This window comes from Citrus sinensis, chromosome 9, assembly GCF_022201045.2.
Source record: "Citrus sinensis cultivar Valencia sweet orange chromosome 9, DVS_A1.0, whole genome shotgun sequence".
Lineage (NCBI taxonomy): Eukaryota > Viridiplantae > Streptophyta > Magnoliopsida > Sapindales > Rutaceae > Citrus > Citrus sinensis.
Window position 1 is genome coordinate 3,759,224 of NC_068564.1, and position 25,791 is coordinate 3,785,014.

The following is a 25,791-nucleotide window of genomic DNA, read 5'->3' on the forward strand; positions in this document are numbered from 1 at the left end:
TTGATCCTGAAATTGAGAAGACAGCTCGCCAGCTGAGACAGCAGACTAAGCGAGCTAAGCAACGATCCTCGTCGCCTTTGCTTTTTAAAACAGATACGGTGCCTAATTTAGTTGAATCATCTAGCGATTCGGAAGAACAAGTGATGGATAGACCTGCACCTGTAGAAAGAACTCTTAGAGAGTTAGCTGAACCAGACTTGAATCAGCAACCACTCTGCATTCAATATGTAGATTTGGAGGTAAATTTTGAATTAAAGTCTGGTCTTATTCATTTATTACCCAAGTTTCATGGTTTTGCAGGTGAAGATCCTCATAAACATCTTAAGGAGTTTCATGTTGTGTGCTCAAGTATGAGACCACAAGGCGTGACTGAAGAGCAGATTAAGCTGCGTGCTTTTCCGTTCTCTGTAGATGGGCTAGCTAAAGATTGGTTGTATTACTTGCCTCCTGGATCGATTACAACGTGGAATGATTTGAAGAAGCAGTTCCTCGAGAAGTACTTTCCTGCTTCAAGAGCTGCTAACATCAGAAAAGACATTTGTGGGATCAGACAACTTCCTGGGGAGACTTTATATGAGTATTGGGAGCGATTCAAACAATTGTGTGCCAGCTGTCCTCAACATCAGATTTCTGATCAACTTCTTATTCAATATTTTTACGAAGGATTATCATTGATGGATAGGAGTATGATAGATGCTGCTAGTGGAGGCGTGTTGGTGAACAAGACCCCTACTCAAGCAAGGGAGTTGATCTCAAATATGGCTGCCAATGCACAACAATTTGGCAGCAGACAAGATGCCACTTCAAGAACGGTGAATGAGGTAAATATTTCTTCTGTTGAACAACGTTTAGATAAACTTACTTCTCTTGTGGAAAAGTTTGTTGTAGGTAATGTGCAACAGGTGAAGACTTGTGGCATTTGTTACAATATGGGTCATTCAACTGATATGTGTCCTACACTTCAAGAAGAACCCGTTGAACAAGCCAATGCAGTTGGAGGATTTCCAAGCATGCCTCAGAGGAGGTATGATCCTTATGCACAAACATACAATCCAGGATGGAAGGATCATCCCAACTTCAGCTATGGAGTTAGGCCGTCAGGATTCCCACAACAGTATCCACCAAGACAACCAACACCTCCACAGTCAAACTCCAAGTCAGGTATACCTCTTGAAGAAATTGTTAAATCACTTGCGACTAACACTCAACAATTTCAGCAGGCAACTACGGCAAGCATTCAGAACTTGGAGAACCAAATGAGTCAATTGGCGACTGCAGTGAGCCGTCTGGAGTCTCAAGTATTAGGGAGATTGCCTTCACAATCTGAGGTGAATCCAAAGCAAAACGTTAGTGCTGTCATCCTTAGAAGTGGGAAGGAGTTGCAAGAGCCTAGTAAGAAAGTGACAAAGCATGTAGAAGATGAGCTTGAGAAGAATGAATTGATGCCTAAATCTCAAGATGCGCAACCCACCAGAGCGAAACCCCTACCTATTGTGATACCTCCTCCTTTTCCAAGCCGGTTTGCAAAATCCAAAAAGGAGGAACAAGAGAAAGACATCCTTGAGACATTTTGCAAGGTTGAGGTAAATATTCCTTTATTAGATGCTATAAAACAGATACCTCGATATGCTAAAGTCCTTAAGGAACTATGCACCTCTAAGAGAAAATTAAGAGGAGGTGAAAAAGTTCACATGGGGGAGAATATTTCAGCAGTTCTTCAAAAGAAACTACCTCCTAAGTGCAAGGATCCAGGTATGTTTACTATTCCTTGTAAAATTGGTAGTGTTAGAATTGAAAAGGCTTTGTTAGATCTAGGAGCTTCTATTAATGTCATGCCTCGTTCTATTTATTCATCTTTGAATATTGGTCCATTAAAAGAAACTGGCGTGATAATTCAACTAGCCGATAGGTCTAATGCATATCCTGATGGGGTATTAGAAGATGTCTTAGTACAAGTTAATGAGTTAGTTTTTCCTGCTGATTTTTATGTACTTGATATGGAAGATGATAACTCCTCTAATTCTGTCCCAATTTTGCTAGGAAGACCTTTTCTTAAGACTGCTAGGACTAAAATGGATGTACATAAAGGGACTCTCACTATGGAGTTTGATGGAGAGGTTATAGAATTCAATATGAATGATGCCATGAAATATCATAGTGATGAACATTCAGTATTCTCTGTGGATGTTATTAACCCTATAGTGCAGGAAGTTTTTTACAAGAAAAAGACGAAGACATTTCATGATAGAATGATTTTGAGAAAGGAGTTCTCTGTTGGTCAAAAAGTTCTTCTTTTTCATTCTAAACTTAAACTTTTTTTCGGGTAAATTACGTTCTTGCTGGGTTGGACCTTTTATTGTTACTAATGTTTTTCCTCATGGTGCAGTTGAGATTCGGAGTCCGACCTCTGACAGAGTTCTTAAGGTTAATGGTCATCGCTTAAAATCTTTTTATGAAGGTTTTTCGGTGAATATCGTGGAGGATGTGGCTCTCGAGAGTCCCAATTATGGAGATTGATGCATAAATGTGTCTAGCCAAAGACATAAAACAAAGGCGCTTTTTGGGAGGCAACCCAAATGATTTATTTATTTTGGTTTTTGTCATATCTTCTTTTAATTTTGATTCAGATTTTTTTTTAAAAAAATAATGTGTTTGCTTATTTTGGTCAGAAGAAAATTTTTGATAAGGCGTGCCCACGTCTTAACTAATAAGTACTTCTGTGATTTTTAACGTGAAATGGTTTTAAGGCGTGCCCACGTGCTTATTAGAAAAGTACTTCTGAAATTTTTTTTTTTTTTGTGTCTCAAAGTAGTTCATCATAAAAAAAAAATTATTTATTTATTTATTTATTTGAAAATTAAAAAAAAAACTTTTTTTTTTCTTTTCCTTTCTTTTCTTTCTTTTTTATATATATATTTTTTTTATTTGAAAAAAAAAACGAAAAAAAAATAAAATTTACTGTTCACAAAATCCCTAATTCACAGAATTGGTTTTCTTCTCCAGCCTTCACCGAGCAGCCACGCAGCACCAGCGATCCACCATCGCGAACCAGCCCACGCAGCAGCAGCAGCAACTGTGCGCGCAGCCAGCTCCATCCCACGCGTGCGCATATTCAGCCTTCACCGAGCAGCCACGCAGCACCAGCGATCCACCATCGCGAACCAGCCCACGCAGCAGCAGCAGCAACTGTGCGCGCAGCCAGCTCCATCCCACGCGTGCGCATATTCAGCCTTCACCGAGCAGCCACGCAGCAACCCGCGAGCGCAGATCCAGCCTTTGCCTAGCAGCGCGCAGAACCAACGTCAGCCCAGCTCTCACGTGCAATCAACCCCAGCGCGCAGATCCAGCAACCCACTAGCGCAGCAGAACCAGCCCCAGTAGCGCGCAGCATCCCGCACGCAACCAGCATCACCAGCGCGCAATCAGCAATCCCCCAGCGCGCAGCAACAGCCGCAGCACGCAGATCCAGCGTCACCAGTTCGCAGCATCAGTCCCATCCGCGCGCAACTGAACCAGCAGCCGTGTACCCGCAAGCTCCAGTCGAGCAGCAATAGTCCGCAACCAGCCTACGACCTGCATTCCAGCCGCATGAATCGAAATCTGTGACAAGATGGAGCAGAATTTGGCCGCATACTTCAAGAGTGTGGGATTTATCCCACCATTCCCGCCAAGCCCATAGACGTTATGAGGATCAAAGCTCACAATTCAGGGAAGTTTTTGCCTTTAATCTTTTATCCTGACGCTTTAATTTTTATGTGAGCTTTGATTATCTTACATTGGGGACAATGTAAGTTCTTGGTGTGGGGGAGGGATTTTTGCATTATTGATGTCTGGAATTATTGTTTTCACTCTACTTATTTTTTTTTTTTTCACTCTACTCATCCTTAAATGATTTTGGAGTTAGTATGCTTTATATATTATTAATTTTCTTTTCCTTTATCTCTCACTACTCTTTTCCCATCTATCTCACATTATTTACATCTATTTTTTTTTCTATCATACTTTTTCATCACTCACATTTTATCTTTCATTTTTTTTACTACATACATCTTTCTTGCTTATTATCCTTTTTACCTTTCCTTTTATATCTCACTCATACCTTCTTCTCATTCTACACCACTATTGATGGTTGATTCATTTGAAGAGTGTACAGGATTTGATGGCAAATTTACCAACTTTGTGAGGATTTGAGCCTATGAGCAACCACTTTGCTCTAATTATTTTTGTTATGTGAATATCAATCCTAGTTTGTTTATTCTAGAACTTGCTTTATTATGCATGTTGAAGCCACATTACAAGATTTTATGCATTAAAATGATAAGGGCAAACCATTTACCATTTTTCTATTCTCGCATTTTCCTTTTTCTCTACCCGAAGACCTTTATTTGCTATCTTTGTTTGAGCCTTAACCATTACCCATCTAATTCTCTCCGTCTACTTAACCATTTTTCTTCTTTTTGAGCCTCAATTTAAGGAGATTTTTGGACTCATTGTGTGGATATATTTTGTTGCTTTTTCTACCTTGTAATAAAGTTTCTCAATTAGATCAACAAGCATTATGCTTGAATTAAATTGTGCAAGGTTCGTTTCTTTTGTTTGATTCAAAAAAAAAAAACAACAACAAAAAAACAAAAAAAAAGAAAAAAAAAAGAAAAAAGAAAAATTGAAAAAAAAATCGAAATAAAAAATGTTTACATTCTTGGTGACTTGAGTAGAAATAAGCATTTTGATATCATAAGTTCATTCAATGAGTTCATTCTTCTCGTTTTGATCTCTTTTTCTTTCGTAAACCTTTCTTTTTCATTTAACACATTTAACCCCATTACAACCCTTTTAAGACCCTTAAATTTTTGCATTTTATTCATGTTTTGTGGATTGAGATGTGATATATGAGCAAGCTTATGGTAATAGCATTCTTTGATTTGATTTGAGTGGATAAATGACACCCTAAACACTTTGAGTGCATGGAGTGAAGTTATTGAGAGGGCTATTACATCTTGTTGCACTTGAATTTTGAACGAATCTTCTTGGTGGTTGAATGTTCTTATTCTATCTTATGAAATTCTATGCTTTAAAATCCTTGTCTCTCGAACGTTGAACGACTTAATTTCTTGAGGTATGCTTGCTTAAAATTATTTTTGGATGAGTTGAGATGAGAATTTAGTGGAGATTTGAGATTAGTCTTGAGTTATATGCTTGAGGACAAGCATCATCTTGGTGTGGGGGAATTTGTTAGAGTGCAATTTATGCACTAGTTTTGCATTATTTACTTCCCTTAATATCAATGTTTTGCACTTAATAATAGTGATTTACTTATGTTTTACTTTTGTAGGTGCAATTCTATTGATTGATGATAAAATTGAGCTATAAGATGATGTTTAAGGATGATTGTTCTCTTGGAGAAATTATGAGCGTCAGAAGAACTTTGTTGATAAGGCGTGGGCGCGTGCTGTCAACTGCGGACCTGCAGTTTTTAGTTTAACGTGTTTTGTATTTTTGGTTATTTTTGTAATTACGAATTTAATATTTCAGATATTAGTATTTTATTTTAAATAGAATTCTAAAAGAGAGGAGAGAGAGAGTATTTAAGGGAGGAATCTATTGTGAAAAGGGGGGATTTTGGATTGGAGAAAAAGAAACCCTAGATCTAATTTTTCTCTTCTCTCTATGAGGAACTAAACCCATTTTTCTGGTTGAAGGTTAATGAAGCTTTGATTCATCACTACTGTGAGATCTTTCTTGTGCTTTAATTGTTTTATTACTTTTTGGGTATTTGTTTATTCTCTGAATTATTTTCATGATTATGTTTGTTAATTAGGTAATGGGCCACTATTTAATTATCAACTTAATCTATTGTCAATTAAAGGATTCATCGTATGAAGAATTTAATGTTTGTGACAAATAACATAGCAGAGAGTTGTGTTGTGAGAATAAACAATCTAATTTAAATGAATCATCATATGTGTTGATTAGGATTTGGGTCTCTCTGGTTTTTCAGGCTGTCAATTGATTAAATTCTATGATCGTATCTAGGGTTGTCTATTGATTAGGGAAATAACCAACGGTCGTACCTTGGTTATCGACTAGTTAAGGAGAGATTGGCTATTAGAAGGTCTCAGTAGCTATAACCGGTCTATTCATGAGTAATAATAATCTATATTTGAATCAATGATCAGTAGTCGAATCAAGCTGAGTTAATTCCTTCAACCAGAGCTTTCTCCAATTTGAATTACAACTTTAATTTGCATTCTTGTTATTTTAATTTGATTTTTATTATTGTCAACAATTCCCCTATTTTACGTTTTACGTTTCAAAAGGATTTAATTAATTACCGATCTCTGTGGACACGACCCTGCTCAATCACTATACACAATTTATTTAGAGTAGGAATTTATTTTTGTTGGCTTCGACAACCATCAAATTTTGGCGCCGTTGCCGGGGATTGGTGTCATTTATTTAATCCTTTTTACGTTTTACTTGGTGTATGGTTCGTTCTTCTCGTACAGGTACACTTTCGTTTGATCCTGAAATTGAGAAGACAGCTCGCCAGCTGAGACAGCAGACTAAGCGAGCTAAGCAACGATCCTCGTCGCCTTTGCTTTTTAAAACAGATACGGTGCCTAATTTAGTTGAATCATCTAGCGATTCGGAAGAACAAGTGATGGATAGACCTGCACCTGTAGAAAGAACTCTTAGAGAGTTAGCTGAACCAGACTTGAATCAGCAACCACTCTGCATTCAATATGTAGATTTGGAGGTAAATTTTGAATTAAAGTCTGGTCTTATTCATTTATTACCCAAGTTTCATGGTTTTGCAGGTGAAGATCCTCATAAACATCTTAAGGAGTTTCATGTTGTGTGCTCAAGTATGAGACCACAAGGCGTGACTGAAGAGCAGATTAAGCTGCGTGCTTTTCCGTTCTCTGTAGATGGGCTAGCTAAAGATTGGTTGTATTACTTGCCTCCTGGATCGATTACAACGTGGAATGATTTGAAGAAGCAGTTCCTCGAGAAGTACTTTCCTGCTTCAAGAGCTGCTAACATCAGAAAAGACATTTGTGGGATCAGACAACTTCCTGGGGAGACTTTATATGAGTATTGGGAGCGATTCAAACAATTGTGTGCCAGCTGTCCTCAACATCAGATTTCTGATCAACTTCTTATTCAATATTTTTACGAAGGATTATCATTGATGGATAGGAGTATGATAGATGCTGCTAGTGGAGGCGTGTTGGTGAACAAGACCCCTACTCAAGCAAGGGAGTTGATCTCAAATATGGCTGCCAATGCACAACAATTTGGCAGCAGACAAGATGCCACTTCAAGAACGGTGAATGAGGTAAATATTTCTTCTGTTGAACAACGTTTAGATAAACTTACTTCTCTTGTGGAAAAGTTTGTTGTAGGTAATGTGCAACAGGTGAAGACTTGTGGCATTTGTTACAATATGGGTCATTCAACTGATATGTGTCCTACACTTCAAGAAGAACCCGTTGAACAAGCCAATGCAGTTGGAGGATTTCCAAGCATGCCTCAGAGGAGGTATGATCCTTATGCACAAACATACAATCCAGGATGGAAGGATCATCCCAACTTCAGCTATGGAGTTAGGCCGTCAGGATTCCCACAACAGTATCCACCAAGACAACCAACACCTCCACAGTCAAACTCCAAGTCAGGTATACCTCTTGAAGAAATTGTTAAATCACTTGCGACTAACACTCAACAATTTCAGCAGGCAACTACGGCAAGCATTCAGAACTTGGAGAACCAAATGAGTCAATTGGCGACTGCAGTGAGCCGTCTGGAGTCTCAAGTATTAGGGAGATTGCCTTCACAATCTGAGGTGAATCCAAAGCAAAACGTTAGTGCTGTCATCCTTAGAAGTGGGAAGGAGTTGCAAGAGCCTAGTAAGAAAGTGACAAAGCATGTAGAAGATGAGCTTGAGAAGAATGAATTGATGCCTAAATCTCAAGATGCGCAACCCACCAGAGCGAAACCCCTACCTATTGTGATACCTCCTCCTTTTCCAAGCCGGTTTGCAAAATCCAAAAAGGAGGAACAAGAGAAAGACATCCTTGAGACATTTTGCAAGGTTGAGGTAAATATTCCTTTATTAGATGCTATAAAACAGATACCTCGATATGCTAAAGTCCTTAAGGAACTATGCACCTCTAAGAGAAAATTAAGAGGAGGTGAAAAAGTTCACATGGGGGAGAATATTTCAGCAGTTCTTCAAAAGAAACTACCTCCTAAGTGCAAGGATCCAGGTATGTTTACTATTCCTTGTAAAATTGGTAGTGTTAGAATTGAAAAGGCTTTGTTAGATCTAGGAGCTTCTATTAATGTCATGCCTCGTTCTATTTATTCATCTTTGAATATTGGTCCATTAAAAGAAACTGGCGTGATAATTCAACTAGCCGATAGGTCTAATGCATATCCTGATGGGGTATTAGAAGATGTCTTAGTACAAGTTAATGAGTTAGTTTTTCCTGCTGATTTTTATGTACTTGATATGGAAGATGATAACTCCTCTAATTCTGTCCCAATTTTGCTAGGAAGACCTTTTCTTAAGACTGCTAGGACTAAAATGGATGTACATAAAGGGACTCTCACTATGGAGTTTGATGGAGAGGTTATAGAATTCAATATGAATGATGCCATGAAATATCATAGTGATGAACATTCAGTATTCTCTGTGGATGTTATTAACCCTATAGTGCAGGAAGTTTTTTACAAGAAAAAGACGAAGACATTTCATGATAGAATGATTTTGAGAAAGGAGTTCTCTGTTGGTCAAAAAGTTCTTCTTTTTCATTCTAAACTTAAACTTTTTTTCGGGTAAATTACGTTCTTGCTGGGTTGGACCTTTTATTGTTACTAATGTTTTTCCTCATGGTGCAGTTGAGATTCGGAGTCCGACCTCTGACAGAGTTCTTAAGGTTAATGGTCATCGCTTAAAATCTTTTTATGAAGGTTTTTCGGTGAATATCGTGGAGGATGTGGCTCTCGAGAGTCCCAATTATGGAGATTGATGCATAAATGTGTCTAGCCAAAGACATAAAACAAAGGCGCTTTTTGGGAGGCAACCCAAATGATTTATTTATTTTGGTTTTTGTCATATCTTCTTTTAATTTTGATTCAGATTTTTTTTTAAAAAAATAATGTGTTTGCTTATTTTGGTCAGAAGAAAATTTTTGATAAGGCGTGCCCACGTCTTAACTAATAAGTACTTCTGTGATTTTTAACGTGAAATGGTTTTAAGGCGTGCCCACGTGCTTATTAGAAAAGTACTTCTGAAATTTTTTTTTTTTTTGTGTCTCAAAGTAGTTCATCATAAAAAAAAAATTATTTATTTATTTATTTATTTGAAAATTAAAAAAAAAACTTTTTTTTTTCTTTTCCTTTCTTTTCTTTCTTTTTTATATATATATTTTTTTTATTTGAAAAAAAAAACGAAAAAAAAATAAAATTTACTGTTCACAAAATCCCTAATTCACAGAATTGGTTTTCTTCTCCAGCCTTCACCGAGCAGCCACGCAGCACCAGCGATCCACCATCGCGAACCAGCCCACGCAGCAGCAGCAGCAACTGTGCGCGCAGCCAGCTCCATCCCACGCGTGCGCATATTCAGCCTTCACCGAGCAGCCACGCAGCACCAGCGATCCACCATCGCGAACCAGCCCACGCAGCAGCAGCAGCAACTGTGCGCGCAGCCAGCTCCATCCCACGCGTGCGCATATTCAGCCTTCACCGAGCAGCCACGCAGCAACCCGCGAGCGCAGATCCAGCCTTTGCCTAGCAGCGCGCAGAACCAACGTCAGCCCAGCTCTCACGTGCAATCAACCCCAGCGCGCAGATCCAGCAACCCACTAGCGCAGCAGAACCAGCCCCAGTAGCGCGCAGCATCCCGCACGCAACCAACATCACCAGCGCGCAATCAGCAATCCCCCAGCGCGCAGCAACAGCCGCAGCACGCAGATCCAGCGTCACCAGTTCGCAGCATCAGTCCCATCCGCGCGCAACTGAACCAGCAGCCGTGTACCCGCAAGCTCCAGTCGAGCAGCAATAGTCCGCAACCAGCCTACGACCTGCATTCCAGCCGCATGAATCGAAATCTGTGACAAGATGGAGCAGAATTTGGCCGCATACTTCAAGAGTGTGGGATTTATCCCACCATTCCCGCCAAGCCCATAGACGTTATGAGGATCAAAGCTCACAATTCAGGGAAGTTTTTGCCTTTAATCTTTTATCCTGACGCTTTAATTTTTATGTGAGCTTTGATTATCTTACATTGGGGACAATGTAAGTTCTTGGTGTGGGGGAGGGATTTTTGCATTATTGATGTCTGGAATTATTGTTTTCACTCTACTTATTTTTTTTTTTTCACTCTACTCATCCTTAAATGATTTTGGAGTTAGTATGCTTTATATATTATTAATTTTCTTTTCCTTTATCTCTCACTACTCTTTTCCCATCTATCTCACATTATTTACATCTATTTTTTTTTCTATCATACTTTTTCATCACTCACATTTTATCTTTCATTTTTTTTACTACATACATCTTTCTTGCTTATTATCCTTTTTACCTTTCCTTTTATATCTCACTCATACCTTCTTCTCATTCTACACCACTATTGATGGTTGATTCATTTGAAGAGTGTACAGGATTTGATGGCAAATTTACCAACTTTGTGAGGATTTGAGCCTATGAGCAACCACTTTGCTCTAATTATTTTTGTTATGTGAATATCAATCCTAGTTTGTTTATTCTAGAACTTGCTTTATTATGCATGTTGAAGCCACATTACAAGATTTTATGCATTAAAATGATAAGGGCAAACCATTTACCATTTTTCTATTCTCGCATTTTCCTTTTTCTCTACCCGAAGACCTTTATTTGCTATCTTTGTTTGAGCCTTAACCATTACCCATCTAATTCTCTCCGTCTACTTAACCATTTTTCTTCTTTTTGAGCCTCAATTTAAGGAGATTTTTGGACTCATTGTGTGGATATATTTTGTTGCTTTTTCTACCTTGTAATAAAGTTTCTCAATTAGATCAACAAGCATTATGCTTGAATTAAATTGTGCAAGGTTCGTTTCTTTTGTTTGATTCAAAAAAAAAAACAACAACAAAAAAACAAAAAAAAAGAAAAAAAAAAGAAAAAAGAAAAATTGAAAAAAAAATCGAAATAAAAAATGTTTACATTCTTGGTGACTTGAGTAGAAATAAGCATTTTGATATCATAAGTTCATTCAATGAGTTCATTCTTCTCGTTTTGATCTCTTTTTCTTTCGTAAACCTTTCTTTTTCATTTAACACATTTAACCCCATTACAACCCTTTTAAGACCCTTAAATTTTTGCATTTTATTCATGTTTTGTGGATTGAGATGTGATATATGAGCAAGCTTATGGTAATAGCATTCTTTGATTTGATTTGAGTGGATAAATGACACCCTAAACACTTTGAGTGCATGGAGTGAAGTTATTGAGAGGGCTATTACATCTTGTTGCACTTGAATTTTGAACGAATCTTCTTGGTGGTTGAATGTTCTTATTCTATCTTATGAAATTCTATGCTTTAAAATCCTTGTCTCTCGAACGTTGAACGACTTAATTTCTTGAGGTATGCTTGCTTAAAATTATTTTTGGATGAGTTGAGATGAGAATTTAGTGGAGATTTGAGATTAGTCTTGAGTTATATGCTTGAGGACAAGCATCATCTTGGTGTGGGGGAATTTGTTAGAGTGCAATTTATGCACTAGTTTTGCATTATTTACTTCCCTTAATATCAATGTTTTGCACTTAATAATAGTGATTTACTTATGTTTTACTTTTGTAGGTGCAATTCTATTGATTGATGATAAAATTGAGCTATAAGATGATGTTTAAGGATGATTGTTCTCTTGGAGAAATTATGAGCGTCAGAAGAACTTTGTTGATAAGGCGTGGGCGCGTGCTGTCAACTGCGGACCTGCAGTTTTTAGTTTAACGTGTTTTGTATTTTTGGTTATTTTTGTAATTACGAATTTAATATTTCAGATATTAGTATTTTATTTTAAATAGAATTCTAAAAGAGAGGAGAGAGAGAGTATTTAAGGGAGGAATCTATTGTGAAAAGGGGGGATTTTGGATTGGAGAAAAAGAAACCCTAGATCTAATTTTTCTCTTCTCTCTATGAGGAACTAAACCCATTTTTCTGGTTGAAGGTTAATGAAGCTTTGATTCATCACTACTGTGAGATCTTTCTTGTGCTTTAATTGTTTTATTACTTTTTGGGTATTTGTTTATTCTCTGAATTATTTTCATGATTATGTTTGTTAATTAGGTAATGGGCCACTATTTAATTATCAACTTAATCTATTGTCAATTAAAGGATTCATCGTATGAAGAATTTAATGTTTGTGACAAATAACATAGCAGAGAGTTGTGTTGTGAGAATAAACAATCTAATTTAAATGAATCATCATATGTGTTGATTAGGATTTGGGTCTCTCTGGTTTTTCAGGCTGTCAATTGATTAAATTCTATGATCGTATCTAGGGTTGTCTATTGATTAGGGAAATAACCAACGGTCGTACCTTGGTTATCGACTAGTTAAGGAGAGATTGGCTATTAGAAGGTCTCAGTAGCTATAACCGGTCTATTCATGAGTAATAATAATCTATATTTGAATCAATGATCAGTAGTCGAATCAAGCTGAGTTAATTCCTTCAACCAGAGCTTTCTCCAATTTGAATTACAACTTTAATTTGCATTCTTGTTATTTTAATTTGATTTTTATTATTGTCAACAATTCCCCTATTTTACGTTTTACGTTTCAAAAGGATTTAATTAATTACCGATCTCTGTGGACACGACCCTGCTCAATCACTATACACAATTTATTTAGAGTAGGAATTTATTTTTGTTGGCTTCGACAACCATCAAATTTTGGCGCCGTTGCCGGGGATTGGTGTCATTTATTTAATCCTTTTTACGTTTTACTTGGTGTATGGTTCGTTCTTCTCGTACAGGTACACTTTCGTTTGATCCTGAAATTGAGAAGACAGCTCGCCAGCTGAGACAGCAGACTAAGCGAGCTAAGCAACGATCCTCGTCGCCTTTGCTTTTTAAAACAGATACGGTGCCTAATTTAGTTGAATCATCTAGCGATTCGGAAGAACAAGTGATGGATAGACCTGCACCTGTAGAAAGAACTCTTAGAGAGTTAGCTGAACCAGACTTGAATCAGCAACCACTCTGCATTCAATATGTAGATTTGGAGGTAAATTTTGAATTAAAGTCTGGTCTTATTCATTTATTACCCAAGTTTCATGGTTTTGCAGGTGAAGATCCTCATAAACATCTTAAGGAGTTTCATGTTGTGTGCTCAAGTATGAGACCACAAGGCGTGACTGAAGAGCAGATTAAGCTGCGTGCTTTTCCGTTCTCTGTAGATGGGCTAGCTAAAGATTGGTTGTATTACTTGCCTCCTGGATCGATTACAACGTGGAATGATTTGAAGAAGCAGTTCCTCGAGAAGTACTTTCCTGCTTCAAGAGCTGCTAACATCAGAAAAGACATTTGTGGGATCAGACAACTTCCTGGGGAGACTTTATATGAGTATTGGGAGCGATTCAAACAATTGTGTGCCAGCTGTCCTCAACATCAGATTTCTGATCAACTTCTTATTCAATATTTTTACGAAGGATTATCATTGATGGATAGGAGTATGATAGATGCTGCTAGTGGAGGCGTGTTGGTGAACAAGACCCCTACTCAAGCAAGGGAGTTGATCTCAAATATGGCTGCCAATGCACAACAATTTGGCAGCAGACAAGATGCCACTTCAAGAACGGTGAATGAGGTAAATATTTCTTCTGTTGAACAACGTTTAGATAAACTTACTTCTCTTGTGGAAAAGTTTGTTGTAGGTAATGTGCAACAGGTGAAGACTTGTGGCATTTGTTACAATATGGGTCATTCAACTGATATGTGTCCTACACTTCAAGAAGAACCCGTTGAACAAGCCAATGCAGTTGGAGGATTTCCAAGCATGCCTCAGAGGAGGTATGATCCTTATGCACAAACATACAATCCAGGATGGAAGGATCATCCCAACTTCAGCTATGGAGTTAGGCCGTCAGGATTCCCACAACAGTATCCACCAAGACAACCAACACCTCCACAGTCAAACTCCAAGTCAGGTATACCTCTTGAAGAAATTGTTAAATCACTTGCGACTAACACTCAACAATTTCAGCAGGCAACTACGGCAAGCATTCAGAACTTGGAGAACCAAATGAGTCAATTGGCGACTGCAGTGAGCCGTCTGGAGTCTCAAGTATTAGGGAGATTGCCTTCACAATCTGAGGTGAATCCAAAGCAAAACGTTAGTGCTGTCATCCTTAGAAGTGGGAAGGAGTTGCAAGAGCCTAGTAAGAAAGTGACAAAGCATGTAGAAGATGAGCTTGAGAAGAATGAATTGATGCCTAAATCTCAAGATGCGCAACCCACCAGAGCGAAACCCCTACCTATTGTGATACCTCCTCCTTTTCCAAGCCGGTTTGCAAAATCCAAAAAGGAGGAACAAGAGAAAGACATCCTTGAGACATTTTGCAAGGTTGAGGTAAATATTCCTTTATTAGATGCTATAAAACAGATACCTCGATATGCTAAAGTCCTTAAGGAACTATGCACCTCTAAGAGAAAATTAAGAGGAGGTGAAAAAGTTCACATGGGGGAGAATATTTCAGCAGTTCTTCAAAAGAAACTACCTCCTAAGTGCAAGGATCCAGGTATGTTTACTATTCCTTGTAAAATTGGTAGTGTTAGAATTGAAAAGGCTTTGTTAGATCTAGGAGCTTCTATTAATGTCATGCCTCGTTCTATTTATTCATCTTTGAATATTGGTCCATTAAAAGAAACTGGCGTGATAATTCAACTAGCCGATAGGTCTAATGCATATCCTGATGGGGTATTAGAAGATGTCTTAGTACAAGTTAATGAGTTAGTTTTTCCTGCTGATTTTTATGTACTTGATATGGAAGATGATAACTCCTCTAATTCTGTCCCAATTTTGCTAGGAAGACCTTTTCTTAAGACTGCTAGGACTAAAATGGATGTACATAAAGGGACTCTCACTATGGAGTTTGATGGAGAGGTTATAGAATTCAATATGAATGATGCCATGAAATATCATAGTGATGAACATTCAGTATTCTCTGTGGATGTTATTAACCCTATAGTGCAGGAAGTTTTTTACAAGAAAAAGACGAAGACATTTCATGATAGAATGATTTTGAGAAAGGAGTTCTCTGTTGGTCAAAAAGTTCTTCTTTTTCATTCTAAACTTAAACTTTTTTTCGGGTAAATTACGTTCTTGCTGGGTTGGACCTTTTATTGTTACTAATGTTTTTCCTCATGGTGCAGTTGAGATTCGGAGTCCGACCTCTGACAGAGTTCTTAAGGTTAATGGTCATCGCTTAAAATCTTTTTATGAAGGTTTTTCGGTGAATATCGTGGAGGATGTGGCTCTCGAGAGTCCCAATTATGGAGATTGATGCATAAATGTGTCTAGCCAAAGACATAAAACAAAGGCGCTTTTTGGGAGGCAACCCAAATGATTTATTTATTTTGGTTTTTGTCATATCTTCTTTTAATTTTGATTCAGATTTTTTTTTAAAAAAATAATGTGTTTGCTTATTTTGGTCAGAAGAAAATTTTTGATAAGGCGTGCCCACGTCTTAACTAATAAGTACTTCTGTGATTTTTAACGTGAAATGGTTTTAAGGCGTGCCCACGTGCTTATTAGAAAAGTACTTCTGAAATTTTTTTTTTTTTTTGTGTCTCAAAGTAGTTCATCATAAAAAAAAAATTATTTATTTATTTATTTATTTGAAAATTAAAAAAAAAACTTTTTTTTTTCTTTTCCTTTCTTTTCTTTCTTTTTTATATATATATTTTTTTTATTTGAAAAAAAAAACGAAAAAAAAATAAAATTTACTGTTCACAAAATCCCTAATTCACAGAATTGGTTTTCTTCTCCAGCCTTCACCGAGCAGCCACGCAGCACCAGCGATCCACCATCGCGAACCAGCCCACGCAGCAGCAGCAGCAACTGTGCGCGCAGCCAGCTCCATCCCACGCGTGCGCATATTCAGCCTTCACCGAGCAGCCACGCAGCACCAGCGATCCACCATCGCGAACCAGCCCACGCAGCAGCAGCAGCAACTGTGCGCGCAGCCAGCTCCATCCCACGCGTGCGCATATTCAGCCTTCACCGAGCAGCCACGCAGCAACCCGCGAGCGCAGATCCAGCCTTTGCCTAGCAGCGCGCAGAACCAACGTCAGCCCAGCTCTCACGTGCAATCAACCCCAGCGCGCAGATCCAGCAACCCACTAGCGCAGCAGAACCAGCCCCAGTAGCGCGCAGCATCCCGCACGCAACCAGCATCACCAGCGCGCAATCAGCAATCCCCCAGCGCGCAGCAACAGCCGCAGCACGCAGATCCAGCGTCACCAGTTCGCAGCATCAGTCCCATCCGCGCGCAACTGAACCAGCAGCCGTGTACCCGCAAGCTCCAGTCGAGCAGCAATAGTCCGCAACCAGCCTACGACCTGCATTCCAGCCGCATGAATCGAAATCTGTGACAAGATGGAGCAGAATTTGGCCGCATACTTCAAGAGTGTGGGATTTATCCCACCATTCCCGCCAAGCCCATAGACGTTATGAGGATCAAAGCTCACAATTCAGGGAAGTTTTTGCCTTTAATCTTTTATCCTGACGCTTTAATTTTTATGTGAGCTTTGATTATCTTACATTGGGGACAATGTAAGTTCTTGGTGTGGGGGAGGGATTTTTGCATTATTGATGTCTGGAATTATTGTTTTCACTCTACTTATTTTTTTTTTTTCACTCTACTCATCCTTAAATGATTTTGGAGTTAGTATGCTTTATATATTATTAATTTTCTTTTCCTTTATCTCTCACTACTCTTTTCCCATCTATCTCACATTATTTACATCTATTTTTTTTTCTATCATACTTTTTCATCACTCACATTTTATCTTTCATTTTTTTTACTACATACATCTTTCTTGCTTATTATCCTTTTTACCTTTCCTTTTATATCTCACTCATACCTTCTTCTCATTCTACACCACTATTGATGGTTGATTCATTTGAAGAGTGTACAGGATTTGATGGCAAATTTACCAACTTTGTGAGGATTTGAGCCTATGAGCAACCACTTTGCTCTAATTATTTTTGTTATGTGAATATCAATCCTAGTTTGTTTATTCTAGAACTTGCTTTATTATGCATGTTGAAGCCACATTACAAGATTTTATGCATTAAAATGATAAGGGCAAACCATTTACCATTTTTCTATTCTCGCATTTTCCTTTTTCTCTACCCGAAGACCTTTATTTGCTATCTTTGTTTGAGCCTTAACCATTACCCATCTAATTCTCTCCGTCTACTTAACCATTTTTCTTCTTTTTGAGCCTCAATTTAAGGAGATTTTTGGACTCATTGTGTGGATATATTTTGTTGCTTTTTCTACCTTGTAATAAAGTTTCTCAATTAGATCAACAAGCATTATGCTTGAATTAAATTGTGCAAGGTTCGTTTCTTTTGTTTGATTCAAAAAAAAAAACAACAACAAAAAAACAAAAAAAAAGAAAAAAAAAAGAAAAAAGAAAAATTGAAAAAAAAATCGAAATAAAAAATGTTTACATTCTTGGTGACTTGAGTAGAAATAAGCATTTTGATATCATAAGTTCATTCAATGAGTTCATTCTTCTCGTTTTGATCTCTTTTTCTTTCGTAAACCTTTCTTTTTCATTTAACACATTTAACCCCATTACAACCCTTTTAAGACCCTTAAATTTTTGCATTTTATTCATGTTTTGTGGATTGAGATGTGATATATGAGCAAGCTTATGGTAATAGCATTCTTTGATTTGATTTGAGTGGATAAATGACACCCTAAACACTTTGAGTGCATGGAGTGAAGTTATTGAGAGGGCTATTACATCTTGTTGCACTTGAATTTTGAACGAATCTTCTTGGTGGTTGAATGTTCTTATTCTATCTTATGAAATTCTATGCTTTAAAATCCTTGTCTCTCGAACGTTGAACGACTTAATTTCTTGAGGTATGCTTGCTTAAAATTATTTTTGGATGAGTTGAGATGAGAATTTAGTGGAGATTTGAGATTAGTCTTGAGTTATATGCTTGAGGACAAGCATCATCTTGGTGTGGGGGAATTTGTTAGAGTGCAATTTATGCACTAGTTTTGCATTATTTACTTCCCTTAATATCAATGTTTTGCACTTAATAATAGTGATTTACTTATGTTTTACTTTTGTAGGTGCAATTCTATTGATTGATGATAAAATTGAGCTATAAGATGATGTTTAAGGATGATTGTTCTCTTGGAGAAATTATGAGCGTCAGAAGAACTTTGTTGATAAGGCGTGGGCGCGTGCTGTCAACTGCGGACCTGCAGTTTTTAGTTTAACGTGTTTTGTATTTTTGGTTATTTTTGTAATTACGAATTTAATATTTCAGATATTAGTATTTTATTTTAAATAGAATTCTAAAAGAGAGGAGAGAGAGAGTATTTAAGGGAGGAATCTATTGTGAAAAGGGGGGATTTTGGATTGGAGAAAAAGAAACCCTAGATCTAATTTTTCTCTTCTCTCTATGAGGAACTAAACCCATTTTTCTGGTTGAAGGTTAATGAAGCTTTGATTCATCACTACTGTGAGATCTTTCTTGTGCTTTAATTGTTTTATTACTTTTTGGGTATTTGTTTATTCTCTGAATTATTTTCATGATTATGTTTGTTAATTAGGTAATGGGCCACTATTTAATTATCAACTTAATCTATTGTCAATTAAAGGATTCATCGTATGAAGAATTTAATGTTTGTGACAAATAACATAGCAGAGAGTTGTGTTGTGAGAATAAACAATCTAATTTAAATGAATCATCATATGTGTTGATTAGGATTTGGGTCTCTCTGGTTTTTCAGGCTGTCAATTGATTAAATTCTATGATCGTATCTAGGGTTGTCTATTGATTAGGGAAATAACCAACGGTCGTACCTTGGTTATCGACTAGTTAAGGAGAGATTGGCTATTAGAAGGTCTCAGTAGCTATAACCGGTCTATTCATGAGTAATAATAATCTATATTTGAATCAATGATCAGTAGTCGAATCAAGCTGAGTTAATTCCTTCAACCAGAGCTTTCTCCAATTTGAATTACAACTTTAATTTGCATTCTTGTTATTTTAATTTGATTTTTATTATTGTCAACAATTCCCCTATTTTACGTTTTACGTTTCAAAAGGATTTAATTAATTACCGATCTCTGTGGACACGACCCTGCTCAATCACTATACACAATTTATTTAGAGTAGGAATTTATTTTTGTTGGCTTCGACAACCATCAAATTTTGGCGCCGTTGCCGGGGATTGGTGTCATTTATTTAATCCTTTTTACGTTTTACTTGGTGTATGGTTCGTTCTTCTCGTACAGGTACACTTTCGTTTGATCCTGAAATTGAGAAGACAGCTCGCCAGCTGAGACAGCAGACTAAGCGAGCTAAGCAACGATCCTCGTCGCCTTTGCTTTTTAAAACAGATACGGTGCCTAATTTAGTTGAATCATCTAGCGATTCGGAAGAACAAGTGATGGATAGACCTGCACCTGTAGAAAGAACTCTTAGAGAGTTAGCTGAACCAGACTTGAATCAGCAACCACTCTGCATTCAATATGTAGATTTGGAGGTAAATTTTGAATTAAAGTCTGGTCTTATTCATTTATTACCCAAGTTTCATGGTTTTGCAGGTGAAGATCCTCATAAACATCTTAAGGAGTTTCATGTTGTGTGCTCAAGTATGAGACCACAAGGCGTGACTGAAGAGCAGATTAAGCTGCGTGCTTTTCCGTTCTCTGTAGATGGGCTAGCTAAAGATTGGTTGTATTACTTGCCTCCTGGATCGATTACAACGTGGAATGATTTGAAGAAGCAGTTCCTCGAGAAGTACTTTCCTGCTTCAAGAGCTGCTAACATCAGAAAAGACATTTGTGGGATCAGACAACTTCCTGGGGAGACTTTATATGAGTATTGGGAGCGATTCAAACAATTGTGTGCCAGCTGTCCTCAACATCAGATTTCTGATCAACTTCTTATTCAATATTTTTACGAAGGATTATCATTGATGGATAGGAGTATGATAGATGCTGCTAGTGGAGGCGTGTTGGTGAACAAGACCCCTACTCAAGCAAGGGAGTTGATCTCAAATATGGCTGCCAATGCACAACAATTTGGCAGCAGACAAGATGCCACTTCAAGAACGGTGAATGAGGTAAATATTTCTTCTGTTGAACAACGTTTAGATAAACTTACTTCTCTTGTGGAAAAGTTTGTTGTAGGTAATGTGCAACAGGTGAAGACTTGTGGCATTTGTTACAATATGGGTCATTCAACTGATATGTGTCCTACACTTCAAGAAGAACCCGTTGAACAAGCCAATGCAGTTGGAGGATTTCCAAGCATGCCTCAGAGGAGGTATGATCCTTATGCACAAACATACAATCCAGGATGGAAGGATCATCCCAACTTCAGCTATGGAGTTAGGCCGTCAGGATTCCCACAACAGTATCCACCAAGACAACCAACACCTCCACAGTCAAACTCCAAGTCAGGTATACCTCTTGAAGAAATTGTTAAATCACTTGCGACTAACACTCAACAATTTCAGCAGGCAACTACGGCAAGCATTCAGAACTTGGAGAACCAAATGAGTCAATTGGCGACTGCAGTGAGCCGTCTGGAGTCTCAAGTATTAGGGAGATTGCCTTCACAATCTGAGGTGAATCCAAAGCAAAACGTTAGTGCTGTCATCTTTAGAAGTGGGAAGGAGTTGCAAGAGCCTAGTAAGAAAGTGACAAAGCATGTAGAAGATGAGCTTGAGAAGAATGAATTGATGCCTAAATCTCAAGATGCGCAACCCACCAGAGCGAAACCCCTACCTATTGTGATACCTCCTCCTTTTCCAAGCCGGTTTGCAAAATCCAAAAAGGAGGAACAAGAGAAAGACATCCTTGAGACATTTTGCAAGGTTGAGGTAAATATTCCTTTATTAGATGCTATAAAACAGATACCTCGATATGCTAAAGTCCTTAAGGAACTATGCACCTCTAAGAGAAAATTAAGAGGAGGTGAAAAAGTTCACATGGGGGAGAATATTTCAGCAGTTCTTCAAAAGAAACTACCTCCTAAGTGCAAGGATCCAGGTATGTTTACTATTCCTTGTAAAATTGGTAGTGTTAGAATTGAAAAGGCTTTGTTAGATCTAGGAGCTTCTATTAATGTCATGCCTCGTTCTATTTATTCATCTTTGAATATTGGTCCATTAAAAGAAACTGGCGTGATAATTCAACTAGCCGATAGGTCTAATGCATATCCTGATGGGGTATTAGAAGATGTCTTAGTACAAGTTAATGAGTTAGTTTTTCCTGCTGATTTTTATGTACTTGATATGGAAGATGATAACTCCTCTAATTCTGTCCCAATTTTGCTAGGAAGACCTTTTCTTAAGACTGCTAGGACTAAAATGGATGTACATAAAGGGACTCTCACTATGGAGTTTGATGGAGAGGTTATAGAATTCAATATGAATGATGCCATGAAATATCATAGTGATGAACATTCAGTATTCTCTGTGGATGTTATTAACCCTATAGTGCAGGAAGTTTTTTACAAGAAAAAGACGAAGACATTTCATGATAGAATGATTTTGAGAAAGGAGTTCTCTGTTGGTCAAAAAGTTCTTCTTTTTCATTCTAAACTTAAACTTTTTTTCGGGTAAATTACGTTCTTGCTGGGTTGGACCTTTTATTGTTACTAATGTTTTTCCTCATGGTGCAGTTGAGATTCGGAGTCCGACCTCTGACAGAGTTCTTAAGGTTAATGGTCATCGCTTAAAATCTTTTTATGAAGGTTTTTCGGTGAATATCGTGGAGGATGTGGCTCTCGAGAGTCCCAATTATGGAGATTGATGCATAAATGTGTCTAGCCAAAGACATAAAACAAAGGCGCTTTTTGGGAGGCAACCCAAATGATTTATTTATTTTGGTTTTTGTCATATCTTCTTTTAATTTTGATTCAGATTTTTTTTTAAAAAAATAATGTGTTTGCTTATTTTGGTCAGAAGAAAATTTTTGATAAGGCGTGCCCACGTCTTAACTAATAAGTACTTCTGTGATTTTTAACGTGAAATGGTTTTAAGGCGTGCCCACGTGCTTATTAGAAAAGTACTTCTGAAATTTTTTTTTTTTTTGTGTCTCAAAGTAGTTCATCATAAAAAAAAAATTATTTATTTATTTATTTATTTGAAAATTAAAAAAAAAACTTTTTTTTTTCTTTTCCTTTCTTTTCTTTCTTTTTTATATATATATTTTTTTTATTTGAAAAAAAAAACGAAAAAAAAATAAAATTTACTGTTCACAAAATCCCTAATTCACAGAATTGGTTTTCTTCTCCAGCCTTCACCGAGCAGCCACGCAGCACCAGCGATCCACCATCGCGAACCAGCCCACGCAGCAGCAGCAGCAACTGTGCGCGCAGCCAGCTCCATCCCACGCGTGCGCATATTCAGCCTTCACCGAGCAGCCACGCAGCACCAGCGATCCACCATCGCGAACCAGCCCACGCAGCAGCAGCAGCAACTGTGCGCGCAGCCAGCTCCATCCCACGCGTGCGCATATTCAGCCTTCACCGAGCAGCCACGCAGCAACCCGCGAGCGCAGATCCAGCCTTTGCCTAGCAGCGCGCAGAACCAACGTCAGCCCAGCTCTCACGTGCAATCAACCCCAGCGCGCAGATCCAGCAACCCACTAGCGCAGCAGAACCAGCCCCAGTAGCGCGCAGCATCCCGCACGCAACCAGCATCACCAGCGCGCAATCAGCAATCCCCCAGCGCGCAGCAACAGCCGCAGCACGCAGATCCAGCGTCACCAGTTCGCAGCATCAGTCCCATCCGCGCGCAACTGAACCAGCAGCCGTGTACCCGCAAGCTCCAGTCGAGCAGCAATAGTCCGCAACCAGCCTACGACCTGCATTCCAGCCGCATGAATCGAAATCTGTGACAAGATGGAGCAGAATTTGGCCGCATACTTCAAGAGTGTGGGATTTATCCCACCATTCCCGCCAAGCCCATAGACGTTATGAGGATCAAAGCTCACAATTCAGGGAAGTTTTTGCCTTTAATCTTTTATCCTGACGCTTTAATTTTTATGTGAGCTTTGATTATCTTACATTGGGGACAATGTAAGTTCTTGGTGTGGGGGAGGGATTTTTGCATTATTGATGTCTGGAATTATTGTTTTCACTCTACTTATTTTTTTTTTTTCACTCTACTCATCCTTAAATGATTTTGGAGTTAGTATGCTTTATATATTATTAATTTTCTTTTCCTTTATCTCTCACTACTCTTTTCCCATCTATCTCACATTATTTACATCTATTTTTTTTTCTATCATACTTTTTCATCACTCACATTTTATCTTTCATTTTTTTTACTACATACATCTTTCTTGCTTATTATCCTTTTTACCTTTCCTTTTATATCTCACTCATACCTTCTTCTCATTCTACACCACTATTGATGGTTGATTCATTTGAAGAGTGTACAGGATTTGATGGCAAATTTACCAACTTTGTGAGGATTTGAGCCTATGAGCAACCACTTTGCTCTAATTATTTTTGTTATGTGAATATCAATCCTAGTTTGTTTATTCTAGAACTTGCTTTATTATGCATGTTGAAGCCACATTACAAGATTTTATGCATTAAAATGATAAGGGCAAACCATTTACCATTTTTCTATTCTCGCATTTTCCTTTTTCTCTACCCGAAGACCTTTATTTGCTATCTTTGTTTGAGCCTTAACCATTACCCATCTAATTCTCTCCGTCTACTTAACCATTTTTCTTCTTTTTGAGCCTCAATTTAAGGAGATTTTTGGACTCATTGTGTGGATATATTTTGTTGCTTTTTCTACCTTGTAATAAAGTTTCTCAATTAGATCAACAAGCATTATGCTTGAATTAAATTGTGCAAGGTTCGTTTCTTTTGTTTGATTCAAAAAAAAAAAACAACAACAAAAAAACAAAAAAAAAGAAAAAAAAAAGAAAAAAGAAAAATTGAAAAAAAAATCGAAATAAAAAATGTTTACATTCTTGGTGACTTGAGTAGAAATAAGCATTTTGATATCATAAGTTCATTCAATGAGTTCATTCTTCTCGTTTTGATCTCTTTTTCTTTCGTAAACCTTTCTTTTTCATTTAACACATTTAACCCCATTACAACCCTTTTAAGACCCTTAAATTTTTGCATTTTATTCATGTTTTGTGGATTGAGATGTGATATATGAGCAAGCTTATGGTAATAGCATTCTTTGATTTGATTTGAGTGGATAAATGACACCCTAAACACTTTGAGTGCATGGAGTGAAGTTATTGAGAGGGCTATTACATCTTGTTGCACTTGAATTTTGAACGAATCTTCTTGGTGGTTGAATGTTCTTATTCTATCTTATGAAATTCTATGCTTTAAAATCCTTGTCTCTCGAACGTTGAACGACTTAATTTCTTGAGGTATGCTTGCTTAAAATTATTTTTGGATGAGTTGAGATGAGAATTTAGTGGAGATTTGAGATTAGTCTTGAGTTATATGCTTGAGGACAAGCATCATCTTGGTGTGGGGGAATTTGTTAGAGTGCAATTTATGCACTAGTTTTGCATTATTTACTTCCCTTAATATCAATGTTTTGCACTTAATAATAGTGATTTACTTATGTTTTACTTTTGTAGGTGCAATTCTATTGATTGATGATAAAATTGAGCTATAAGATGATGTTTAAGGATGATTGTTCTCTTGGAGAAATTATGAGCGTCAGAAGAACTTTGTTGATAAGGCGTGGGCGCGTGCTGTCAACTGCGGACCTGCAGTTTTTAGTTTAACGTGTTTTGTATTTTTGGTTATTTTTGTAATTACGAATTTAATATTTCAGATATTAGTATTTTATTTTAAATAGAATTCTAAAAGAGAGGAGAGAGAGAGTATTTAAGGGAGGAATCTATTGTGAAAAGGGGGGATTTTGGATTGGAGAAAAAGAAACCCTAGATCTAATTTTTCTCTTCTCTCTATGAGGAACTAAACCCATTTTTCTGGTTGAAGGTTAATGAAGCTTTGATTCATCACTACTGTGAGATCTTTCTTGTGCTTTAATTGTTTTATTACTTTTTGGGTATTTGTTTATTCTCTGAATTATTTTCATGATTATGTTTGTTAATTAGGTAATGGGCCACTATTTAATTATCAACTTAATCTATTGTCAATTAAAGGATTCATCGTATGAAGAATTTAATGTTTGTGACAAATAACATAGCAGAGAGTTGTGTTGTGAGAATAAACAATCTAATTTAAATGAATCATCATATGTGTTGATTAGGATTTGGGTCTCTCTGGTTTTTCAGGCTGTCAATTGATTAAATTCTATGATCGTATCTAGGGTTGTCTATTGATTAGGGAAATAACCAACGGTCGTACCTTGGTTATCGACTAGTTAAGGAGAGATTGGCTATTAGAAGGTCTCAGTAGCTATAACCGGTCTATTCATGAGTAATAATAATCTATATTTGAATCAATGATCAGTAGTCGAATCAAGCTGAGTTAATTCCTTCAACCAGAGCTTTCTCCAATTTGAATTACAACTTTAA

The 25,791-nt window shown here is 37.4% G+C and overlaps 4 non-coding genes across 4 annotated transcripts; all 4 read right to left on the bottom strand.

Moving 5' to 3' along the window:
- Positions 1–521: 521 nt before the first annotated feature.
- On the bottom strand, positions 522–628 carry LOC127900176 (small nucleolar RNA R71). Its single transcript, XR_008052192.1, has one exon. It is a non-coding gene; the product is annotated as a small nucleolar RNA R71 (small nucleolar RNA).
- A 6,411-nt stretch (positions 629–7,039) lies between these two features.
- On the bottom strand, positions 7,040–7,146 carry LOC127900177 (small nucleolar RNA R71). The gene has a single exon (XR_008052193.1). It is a non-coding gene; the product is annotated as a small nucleolar RNA R71 (small nucleolar RNA).
- Positions 7,147–13,555: 6,409 nt separating this feature from the next.
- Positions 13,556–13,662, bottom strand: LOC127900178 (small nucleolar RNA R71). Its single transcript, XR_008052194.1, has one exon. It is a non-coding gene; the product is annotated as a small nucleolar RNA R71 (small nucleolar RNA).
- A 6,410-nt stretch (positions 13,663–20,072) lies between these two features.
- LOC127900179 (small nucleolar RNA R71) lies at positions 20,073–20,179 on the bottom strand. The gene has a single exon (XR_008052195.1). It is a non-coding gene; the product is annotated as a small nucleolar RNA R71 (small nucleolar RNA).
- Positions 20,180–25,791: the final 5,612 nt, after the last annotated feature.